Genomic DNA, 11,692 nt, shown 5'->3' on the forward strand with positions numbered 1-11,692 from the left:
GATCTTCACAAATGAGGCCTCCAGGGAGAGGAGTTTTGCTCTCAAATGGTGTTCCTGTTGTTCTAGTGTAGAACAGATTTCTCTTCCGTGGTGCTGATCTCTTTAGCAATTAGTTCCAGCACCAGCTGAACATTCCCCTGTTCTTTCGAATTTTCCTGTGACAAATAAATTTGTCTATTACCTTAAATGTAACTTCATTCAGGTTCTCAGGATACAGGCAGGATAAAGCCCGATTCTTGGCCAAAACATCACACAAATGGCCCCAGCCTAGCTCCTTATGGAGTCCATGCTCCCCTCTGAAAGCTAACTCTCCAACCCTCCACTGCTTACATTTCTCTCAGCATTCTTGTCTTCTAAGCTCCCAGCAGAACAGCCCACTAAGCATCGCCCAGCGTGCTGTGACATGCATATCCCCAAACACCAAACTCTTCCACATTCCAGTCACAGAACAGTACCAAGAGCATAAGGGCCACATGACTGGGTTCATCACAGCAACAGCCCCACTTTCTCAACACCAATTTCTGTCATGGTTATTTCTCAGTTATAATGATAAAATACTCTAACCAAAGCAATGTGGGGGAGAAAGGGGTTATTCTGCCTCACAGTAGAAGGCACAGTCCATCATGAACCAGGACTTTAAAGTAGCTGATCACACTGTGTCCACACTCAAGGGACGGGAGGGTTGAATACTACTGTGCTTTTGGCTCAGCTCCCTTGGCTACATCTATACATTCCAAGATCCCATTTAGGGCATAGTTCTGTCCACAGTTAAGATGGGCCTTCTCACATCAACTAACCTAATTAAGATAATCCTTACCAGTATACCCAGAGAGGCCTGTCTCTGAGCTGATGCTAAGTTCTGTCATGTTACCACTTAACATTATCCAGCACAGTGTGGTGTCCACTTGTCTCTCAGAAAGCATCTCCCGAATGTACTGTTTGTATGTGTCAATCCAGCCCACATAATATGTGTTCCTCATACCATGACAGCATGGTCTGGTTTAAACTAGAAACTCTCTTCTCTTTGTTCCCCCAGTTAATCTCTGCCTTGTAGTTTATCCTTTATCTGAGACACTCTTGCATGGCATCTGGTCTCTTCATCTCTCTCAGCTCCAGCCACCACTCAGTGGCTGCACCCTCACTAGCTCATACTATCTCTTCTCCCTGTTCATCTTTGGCTTTGAGGGTCCTCAGCTGTGCCCCCTATATTTACCCTTTGACTCTATGAGCCCAACCTGTTACCGTTGCTCCATTCATCTCTGCAAACTCCCTTTCCTGCACATTCCAACCTTGTTGGCTGGGTATGGTTCCTCCTAGGACTCTCCTGAGGCCTTACCTACACAGCCTCACATTCCTGCCTAAGCTTCCTCATGGACCCTGCTTTCCTGGTCTTGCCCTCTCCTTGGTCCTGGTCTGTACTCAGCTCTCCACCTGAGTCTCTTTAACCCTCTCCATTCTGAATCTCACCTCTCAAACCCCATCAGCACTTTTGCTGGGGTCCTGTTTTCCTGTAGTGCCTCAAATGTGTCTGTTCTTCTCCATTCAGCTCCAGCTCCTCTGGGCTGCCATCTTTTCCGAGCTCCCCTCCTAGGTACAGAGAAACCCTGCAGGGGCCTAGATAAGGCTGCCCCTTCCTCCACACCCTTCCACCCACACCCCACTTGAACATCAGCCTTGCTCACTGCGGTTTTGGAATTCAATTCTACACCCTCATTTGTCACAATTGTATTGCAGTGTGTAGGATTATCTGCTTTATTTAAGTATAGATCCAAGAAAGGAATATGAGAAGCTGAAAGGCAAGAGCCAACAAGCCTGGCGTCTGGATGTTGGTTTTCAGTGAAACGAGACTTGTGTGGAATTGCCCAGTGCTGTTGTTCCTTTGGTTGTGGGAAATCACGCTGAGCCCTTCATGTATGCAACTTGCTTCCCCGCCCCCATGTTGTTTCCCTTAATTGCTTAGAGGACGTTCTCATTTAATATTTGCATACTTCTGGAAAACCACATCTGAAATAATGAGATAAAGAAAATTGGCTTCGGTGAAGTGGCACTGGGAAATAGCTCTCTAACTCTTTGAGTCAAAAAGAGGAAGCCATTTCAGAATCCCAAAAGCACTTAGATGTGATGGCCTACATGTTTTAAAGAATTTTTTTTAAAATATAGGCTATTAGGAAACTGAGATGTTTTTCTGGAAAGGAAAGAAAGGAATGTAACAAGAGATGAGATAATGCTAAGTCTATGAAGAAACTACCAAATACTGGCACAGCTCCTGGGCACATAGAACCAGGTCAGCTGTGGGCTCCAGGATTTACTGCCCAGTAAGAGCAACCCAACCTACCCATAGCCAAGACTGTCATGCCTTACATGTTAGAAGAATTTTTACATTTTTTAATTTAATCATTTTATTTGTATGTATATGGGTATTTCACTTATATGCATAACTATGTACCATGTGCATGCCTGTGTCTGCAGAGGGCATACTGAGGACTGCGAGTCTCACGGTGGCTGCAGGGACTCAAATCCTGACCCTCTGGGAAACCAGCCAGTGCTCTTAACTGCTGAGCTATCTCTCCAGCCCCTGCAGAAGAACATATATGACTTAATTGCATTTTTTTTAATTTTTGTGGCTAAGGATAGAATCTTCAGTCTTGCATGTTCTAGACCACGGCTCTCCCACTGATCTGCAACCCCAGATCCTAATTTTATATTAATTTTAAAATAATATTGCCTAACAAAAGGCTAAAGAGGCATCTCAGTGGGTAAAAGTGCCTATTGCACAGGCATGAACCTGAGTTCAGATCCCAACATCGTCGTCATCATCGTAAAAAGCCAAGTGTAGCCAGGAAAACACCTGTAACCCCAGCACTCTGGAGGGTGGAGAGAGAAGATTACCAGGGTTTGCTGGCCACTAGCCAGCCTATCTCCAGGTTGAGTTGGAGACCAGGTCTCTAAAGAATAAGACAGAGAGTAATACAATGTGCCCCCTGTCTTCTATAAGCATGCATATTTATACCTGCGCATACATGTATAAATATCCACACAAATATGACACACACACATACGTGCACCCAAGAACAGTTGGATGGCACAAAAGCAGACTTACTCTTCTATCTAGGATTATATTTAATGAAGTAGCTCATGGGGAGACATGAAATTTTACGTTACTTTGCAGCGTTTTAAGATGCACACCATAAAAACAGAAATAAAATCTAAACAGCGTGGACAGGAGAGCTGTTGGCGTCATGCCATTTGTTTGTGGAAGGAAAGCTTCCAGAAGTGTTTTGGCTACAACTGCTAAGTAAAGGACAAGGAGAGTACAAATGACTTAGGGCACTGGGAGATGGCTCACTTAGTAACAGACTTGCCTCACAAACAGGACTTGAGTTTGATCCCCTGAACCGACACAAAACACCAGGCTCTCACTTGTAACTCCAACACTCGAGAAATGAGGCAGGAGGATGCCTGGGGCTTACCAGTCAGCCAGCCTAGCCTAGTTGGTGAACTCCAGATCAGTGAGGGACCCTGGCCCAAAGGAGACAAATTGCATTCCTGAAGATGACAACAAAGGTTGTCCGACCTACACACACACACACACACACACACACACACACACACACACACACGGGTGTGCAGGAAGCATGAATTTGGAGAAGATGGAGCTGCATAGTATATACAAACAAAATATTGTCCAGTTTATATTCACAAGAAACAGGGCAGAGTTAGCATCAATACATTTTCTTTCCACAGAGCACACAGTCGCTATGTCCTGCTAGTTGTATGTCAACTTGACACACGCTAGAGCCATCTTGAAATGGGTACCTCAGTTGAGAAAATGCCCCTACCATCTGGTCCTGCCCTGACTTTCCCTGGGTGATGGACTATAAGCTATAAGATGAAATAAAGCTTTTATCTCTCTGAGTTGCTTTTGGTCATGGTGTTTACTACAGTAATAAAGCCCTAAGACACCCTATGGCTGGAGGACTGACTGGAGGAGAGAAACCTAAGAATGGTTATACATCACAAACACAGAGGGTCTGCTACAAATCCAGGTTCTATTTGTGGAATTATCTTTTTCGTACAATAAATGCATTTTAAAAAATTCTTCAGAGAAACAGTTTGAATGACAATGATAACATAACAAGAACCTGGCCAAAAAAAAAAAAAAAAAAAAAGAGTAACCTGAGTTTTTGGGCAAAACCCTCAGGCAGTCCCAACACAGCAGACTCAATCACCTCCCCCAAGGCACCAATTAAAGAGATGCAGAATGGTGAAAAACAGAGGAAGAGACTTGTCAACACATCTGCCCTGGGAAGAGGGAAGAGGTCCAGTGACTCCAACTCCATCTTCAAGGCACTGGCTTTAGCTTTAGGTTTATGCAAAGAAATAGTTGAGGCAGGAGTGAAAGGTACAAACATGAAGTGGTCCTGATCAAGGAGTGGACCTGCACCTCACTGGTCCATCCCTGGCAGACCTGCACCTCACCAGTCCATCCCTGGCAGACCTGCACCTCACTGGTCCATCCCCAGCAGACCTGACCTCACCAATCCATCCCTGGCAGACCTGCACATCACTGGTCCATCCTGTCTCAGCACCGCTCCTAAACAATGGCCTGAAGACATGGGTGAAGGAATAAACTGGATCTGGAGGGGATTACTTCAAATCAAAGGTGTCTCTTGGCCCTCGTTGATAGGTAAACTTGAGGGGAGCCCATCCTGTGAGACTGTGCCGTTCCATAAAACCAAGGTGACTGGAGAGGAAAGGTCAAGGACAATTAATTATCTCTGTGTCTTCAGCCAAACAAAATGAGACAGATACAGAATGAAGACAGGTGCCAGCCTTTCACGTGGTTTCTGTTGTATTGTAGATCCAAGTGAGAAATCAATGCCTTTTAGCAAAAGTGGTCCCTAGATCTTTCTTTTTGCTGTGATAAACACTATGTCTATCCTAGTTAGGGTTCCTAATGCTCTGATGAACATCACAACCAAAAGCAAATGGGGAAAAACGGGCTTGTTTCAGCTCATGTATGTGGATCACCATGAAGGGAAGTCAGGGCAGGAACTCCAGCCAGAAGTCTTGAGGCAGGAACTGCAGCAAAAGCCACGGAGGCGTGCTGTTTACCAGCTTGTTGTCCATGGCTTACTCAGCCTGCTTTCTTATACCATCTAGGACTACCAGTCATGGGTGGCACTACCCTCAATGTGGTGGTTTGAATATGTGTGGCCAAGGGAGTAGAACTATTAGGAGGTGTGGCCTTGATGGAGTAGGTGTGGCCTTGTTAGAAGAAATGTATGTCTGTGGGTGTGGGCTTTAAGACTCTCATCCTAGCTGCCTGGAAGTCAGTATTCTCCTGTTTGCTTTGGAAACAAGATATAGAACTCTCGGTTTTTACTACACCATGCTTGCCCGAATGCTGCCATGCTCCTGCCTTAATGATAATGGACTGAACCTCTGAACCTGTAAGCTATCCCCAATTAAATGTTGTCCTCATAAGAGTTGGTTGCCTTGAGCCCAGCGTGTTGGCGCACTCGGGAGGCAGAGGCAGGCAGATTTCTGAGTTCGAGGCCAGCCTGGTCTACAAAGTGAGTTCCAGGACAGCCAGGGCTATACAGAGAATCCCTGTCTCTAAAACCAAAAAACCAAAAAAAAAAAAAAAAAAAAAAAAAAAAGAGTTGCCTTGGTCATGGTGTCTATTTACAGCAGTAAAACCCTAACTAAGACACTCAGTGAGCTGAGCCCTCCACATCAATCATTAACTAAGAAAATTCTCTACAAACCTGCCTATGGGCCAATCTGATAGAGGCACTTCCTCAGTTAAGATTCCTTCTTTCCAGGTGTGTATCGAGTTAACAAAAACCAACCAACACAATTGATCCCTTGTCAACTTGACACACAAACATATCACTTATTAAACCATAACCTTTCCTTTGCTGTCCATCCCCAGGATGTCTATTAATATCACATTATGAACATAGTATAACTTTAAAAGTCTCATGGTCTTTAAACTTTTCATCACTTAAACATTCTCTAAAACAACCAAAACCTCTTTTCAACATTTGAAGATTCTCTAAAACACCCAGAATCTCTCAATTCTGGGCCATTTTAAATCAAAAGCCAAGTTACATAAATTCTCATCCCAAGAGGGAAGAACCAGGAAATACATACATTCAAATTAACGCAAAGCCAAGATCCAATGGTGTAAAGCCCAATGTCAGACATCTGGAACATGTGATCTGGGATCCACGGGGCCTGTGAAACTCTACTTCTCCAGCTCTGCCATCCACAGCACACTCAGCTTGTCTCTCAGCCCAGGCCAGCCCCAACCGACACCTACTGCTGTTCAAGGTGATTGTCCCATAGTCCTGACACCTCCAAAATATTACATTCTCTTCTGCAGTGGGGCTGTGCCTTCACCGGTAGCCTCTCCTGAACTCTGTTCAAGGACTCTGACTCTGTCATGTGGCACTAAGCCCCAACTTCTCTTCTTGACCCCACAATCCTGGGGCTTCTACTGTAAATGAGGTTGCACCTTCTCCAATATCCTCTCACAGTGCCAAGCCTTAGCTGCTCTCCATGACTCCTTCATGCCTTCAAAACCAGGACCACCTGGGTGACTCTTACGTTACCAAGTTTGGCAGCCAGCAAGACCATAGCCTTGACCTCTAACGGACTACAGCTTCTGTGTGCTGACTCTGAAGAAACACTTCCCAGCAGATTTTGCCTTGGTGATACGGGTCTCTTACTAACCACAGCTAATTCTTTAGCCCCAGCTGGCCAGAATCACAGATTCTTACTTCAAAATATTGATTGTCTCCCAGAAACCCTGAGACTGGGTAAGCCAGGCCTCCATCATCTGCACTACTATCTTCCAGCTTCCCACCACAGCCCACTGAGCTCCGAACATTCAATGGCTTTTCCAGCCCAACGCTCCAACATCTTTCCACAGTCCTCCCCAAAACATGGTCGTATCTGTCAAAGCAATATCCCATGACTATTGTATACCGATTTCTTAGTTGGGGGTTCTGTTGCTGTGGCAAAGCACGATGATCAAAAGTAACCTTGAGAGGTTATATGGCTCTGACTAAGAGTCTGTGGCTGAGGGAAGCAAGAGCAGGAGCTCGAGGCAGGAACTGAAGCAGAAGCCTCAGAGGAACACTGCTCACTGATGTGCTCCCAGGCTTGTGGTCAGCTACCGTTCTGACGCCATCCAAGACCCACGGGTGGCATTGCTCAAAGGAGGCTTGGTCTTCCTCCACAGTCATGGCCACGGGCCAATGTGATGAGGGCATTTCCTCAACTGAAGTTCCATCATCCCAGAGGTCTCTATTTTGTATCAAGTTGACAAAACCTAACGAACACAAGCAACTTCCAAGTTTATATCTCAGAAGGATGCTAGGAAGGCATCTTGGGGCCTCAAGTCAACACCGTCTGACACAGTAATCCTTTGCTGAAAGAAGAATGCCACAAAACCGCAGGGTAGATGTTGGGAGCCAACTCTTAGCAGAAAGCGGCTGTCATCTCTGCAGCCATCTCAGGCTACTTACTTACAGTGGTACTCTTCCACCTGATGAGAGACTTGTCTTCCTAACATGTTGTTTTTTCAAGAAGCCCACCACAGCTGAACACACTCTGATAACATCTTGTTTTTCTCCTATACATCCTGGACCTGTGGCTAAGTGTCTCCTGCTACACTCCCCAGCTTCTGCTTATATAACCATAGTTGCCTTCCAATAAATGAGACTCGAGACTTGATCAGATAGCCTGTCTTGTCTCCATTCTTGGCGTCTCCTGCCCCTCAGTCCTCTCTCTCTTTCTCTCTCTCTCTCTCTCTCTCTCTCTCTCTCTCTCTCTCTCTCTCTCTCGCAGACCCTGTTTGTTGACAGACCCACACACTGGGTCAGGTAGAAAGACTGCTCATAACTTGACTCCAAGGGATAAACTTGAGCTCCAAGTCCCCTTGCCCTGTGCTCTGCCCCATACAGAAGGGAGCCTCTAGAACAGTGTGAGGTCTGCATCCCAAGAGCTGAGCACTGAACAGTAGATGACAAGAAAGAAGTGTGCATCAGTCTGTCACAGGCAATCACTCTGTCTGAACTGGTTACCCAGAAATAGGGTAAAGTTGTTTTAAAAAGGAGACTCTGTTAAACTAAAAAACATCCAGGCAGGAGTTGGATCCAACCAGAGTCAACTCTATGGTGACCTAAAGGAGCTAGAAAGCGGGGCGTTGTGATGTGCTGATATATCCTCCACATGCCTTCCAGACACTCAACCCTCAGTAACATTTAACAAAATAGCATATGTGCCCAGTCCCAAGAGGGAACATGTATGAAATAGCTAACAACCATTGAGGCCAGTCTGGCCTCCAAAAGGTCAGGTACTGGGTCCCCAGGCACAGAAGCCCCTTGAATTATACCAGGCCATGCAACAGAACTTACTGGACCCCTTTGAAAGACCCCCCATGTCTGGGTCACTGTGACCCAGGAAGGAAGCTATCCTCCTGTAACAGTTTTTCTTAAAGACACAAGCTATCTTCTTTCTCCAAAGCACAGAAACAAGTTGATTTCTACCTTGAGGGATCCAGCCTAACCAGACTTACCTCAGGAGGTGGCAGACCAGACAACTTTCAACTGTGTTTCCTTTGGGGGACTGAGTATCTGGTTCCTTCCTGGCCGGGGCCCTAGAACATCCGGTTGTACAACCCTTAGGAGTCCCTGAACCAACACACTCTTCCCTGTTCTGAGGGGCTCTGAGGTCCCTCGTATCTCAGGATCTGACCTCTGAAAATCTTGCTGTGGCCTCCTAAAATGTCATGAGGTGCCCACCAGAGGTCACTCAGACACAAACCAATAATAGGAAGTCTTTCTTTTTGTTTTTAAGTTTGAGTTATTATTTATATGAGGACCTCTGGAAGAGCAGTCACTGTTCTTAACCACTGAGCCATCTCTCCAGTCCCCAGGAAGTCTTTCTTAGTCAGCTGGTGACTACACTTGGTGTTCAGAACCCAAGCACAGTACAAACCCTTTTTCAGGGTGGGCTTTTAAACACAAAAATACATCCTGGATTGAATATACTTGAGACAGAAAGAACAGTTACCTGAAAGCTGAACTACAGAAGGCAAAAGCAAGGTTAGTTCATTTAGAAACGTTTCCAGACTTCGAAGGCTGGGACTTTATTCTCATTTTGAGAGGTGATGTTGTCTATGCAACTAGATGATGTTTCCATCATAGCGTCAATTGTGCTGAAGTCTGGGGACCTATAAGGTCTGAGAGCCTATTAAAAAATGCATAATACCTCTTCATCATGACTTGGACCCCATACCCAGAACTTCTTAGGTGACTAAGAACCTGAGACTAGATAGCCCAGGGACCTAGGGCAGAACCAAATACCTCTGCTCTACTAAAAATAACTTAGCAATAAAATGACTCCTAGTAACATTCTTCTGCTATACTCATAGACAGATGGCCTTGCTCGGCCATCATCAGAGAAGCTTCCTCCTGCTGCAGGTGGGAACAGATGCAGAGGCCCACAGGCAGACAACACACAGAGTGGGAGACCTTGGAACACTCGGCCCTATATGGGGTGCCTCCATAAAATCCCTCCCCTCAGGGATCAGGACACCCTGTGGAAGTGGAAACTGATAAACTGTAAGAGCCAGAGGGAATGGAAGACATCAAGAAAACAAGGCCCCATAAGTTAACAGGATTGCCACACACATGAACTCATGGAGACTAAGGCAGTGTGTACAGGGCCTAGGTCCATGCCAGATAGGATCCCAGAGCTGAAAGGAGAAGTGGACACATGCCCCCTTGTCCTAGCCCAAAATCAATCTCCAACTGATGACTACTTTGCAAACGAAAATTCAGTTTCCTCCAAGGGAGTCTTCCTGGGGAAACAGCCGTGGATGCCAGCAGTAAATAAACTCAGCAGCATCTTTGGAGGCTCCTTCTCTCATAATGTCCTGTCAGGGCATTTTTCTTACCTTATTTTTATTTTATTTCACTTGTATGTTTTCTCTCCTTTTACCCTACAGGTTCTTTGGGTATGTATTGTGGCTTTCCGTTCAATGTTTTTATAGGGTTCTTGAGCATGCCACAGAGTGAGTCTCTATATCCATCTGTTTCTTTTGTCTTTTCTTGGGTTATTTTCCTTCTGTTTGTCTTGTTCTGATGTGTTAGTTTTTGTTTTATTTTAATGAAATATATTATATTATATTACATTACATTACATTACATTACATTACATTATAATAATCCCTCAGAAGTCTGTTTGTTTTTCTAATGAAACACTGAAAGGGGTTGGTCTGGATGGGAGTTAAGATGGGGAGGAAAAATCTGAAAATATTTCTTTGAGTTTGTTTGTTTGTTTGTCTGTGTGTGTGTGTGTGTGTGTGTGTTTGTTTGTTTGTTTGTTTGTTTGTTCAACATAGGTTTCATGTAGCCCAGCCTGGCCTAGAGTTTGCCATGGAGCCAAGGGTGACCTTGAACTTCTGATTCTCCTGCTTTTACCTGAATACCAAGGTTACAGACATCCATCACTACACCAAGTTCATGAGGTTCCAGGCACTAAACCCAGGGTTTCATGCATGCTAGACTGGTGTTCTGATAATAAGATACATCCCCAACCCCTAAGAAGGTTATTGGTGTTTTTTTTTTAAGACATAAATTCAAATGCAGTGCCTAACACTTGCCTACCATGCCCAAGGCCCTGGATTTGATCCCTCTTACTGAACTTCATTTATTAATTACACAAAATGAAGCTGAGTGACGTGAGACATACCTATAGTCACTACAGTTGGGAGGCCAAGGTAGAAACATCATGAGTTTGAGGCCAACATGGTCTACATAGCAAGTATCAGGCCAGTCTGGGTTGCACAGTGGAGATTTTGTCTCAAACCTCAGAATAAAATAAAATCCCTGGTGATATAGCACTGTGGTAGAACATTTGCATAGGATGTACAATAGATGATGGATGGATGGATGGATGGATGGATGGATGGATGGATGGATGGATGGATGAATGGATATTCTTGCCTGTTGTGAGTTATGTAAAAGTGCTAATAATGCTGGTCTCACTTGATGCTGTGTGTGCTGAAGTCTCCCCTTGTCTTATTCAGCTAGGAATTATTGACTTGTCAGGTTCTGTCTTCTCCTCAAGGGTACTGAATGTCACTTCCTGGCTTGAGGGGTGAGCAGCTGCATAGCGGCCACCAGCTTAGGCATTTCCCTTACCTCAGCTTGGAGTCCCAGAAAATGTCATTCCAGTAACTAGCTCACCTCTACTAGGATCTAGAGACTCCTCATCAGTAGACAAGAGCTTGCTCACATTTGAAATTTCCTTGAAAGTCCCTTCCAGACTGTGCCCATTTTGTATCCAGCTCTCCCAAGACTGGAGAAAATACAGAACTGTAAAGACTTTGCTAACTTTTTTCCTCCATTATTGCCTCCAGGGAGTTGTGAGACGCTAAGAATCATTTTCCAGCTGCCATGGTGTGAAGCCATGCCTCTCTCTTCTCTTAAGTGTAGAAGTTTTATTCATCCTTTCCAGCTGTTAGAGGACTAGAGGAGAAAGGTTCCAAAACCTGAGTTCATCACAACTCTTAGTTGTTTGGGGATGGTGTTGTTTGTTTGTTTGTTTGTTTGTTTAATCAATCGATAGATTTAATCAAAGGAAATTAGCAGAAAGCAGGAACAGCAGATGT

The sequence above is a fragment of the Mus caroli genome, unplaced genomic scaffold, assembly GCF_978045245.1.
Source record: "Mus caroli unplaced genomic scaffold, Mus_caroli_1 scaffold_13, whole genome shotgun sequence".
Taxonomy (NCBI): domain Eukaryota; kingdom Metazoa; phylum Chordata; class Mammalia; order Rodentia; family Muridae; genus Mus; species Mus caroli.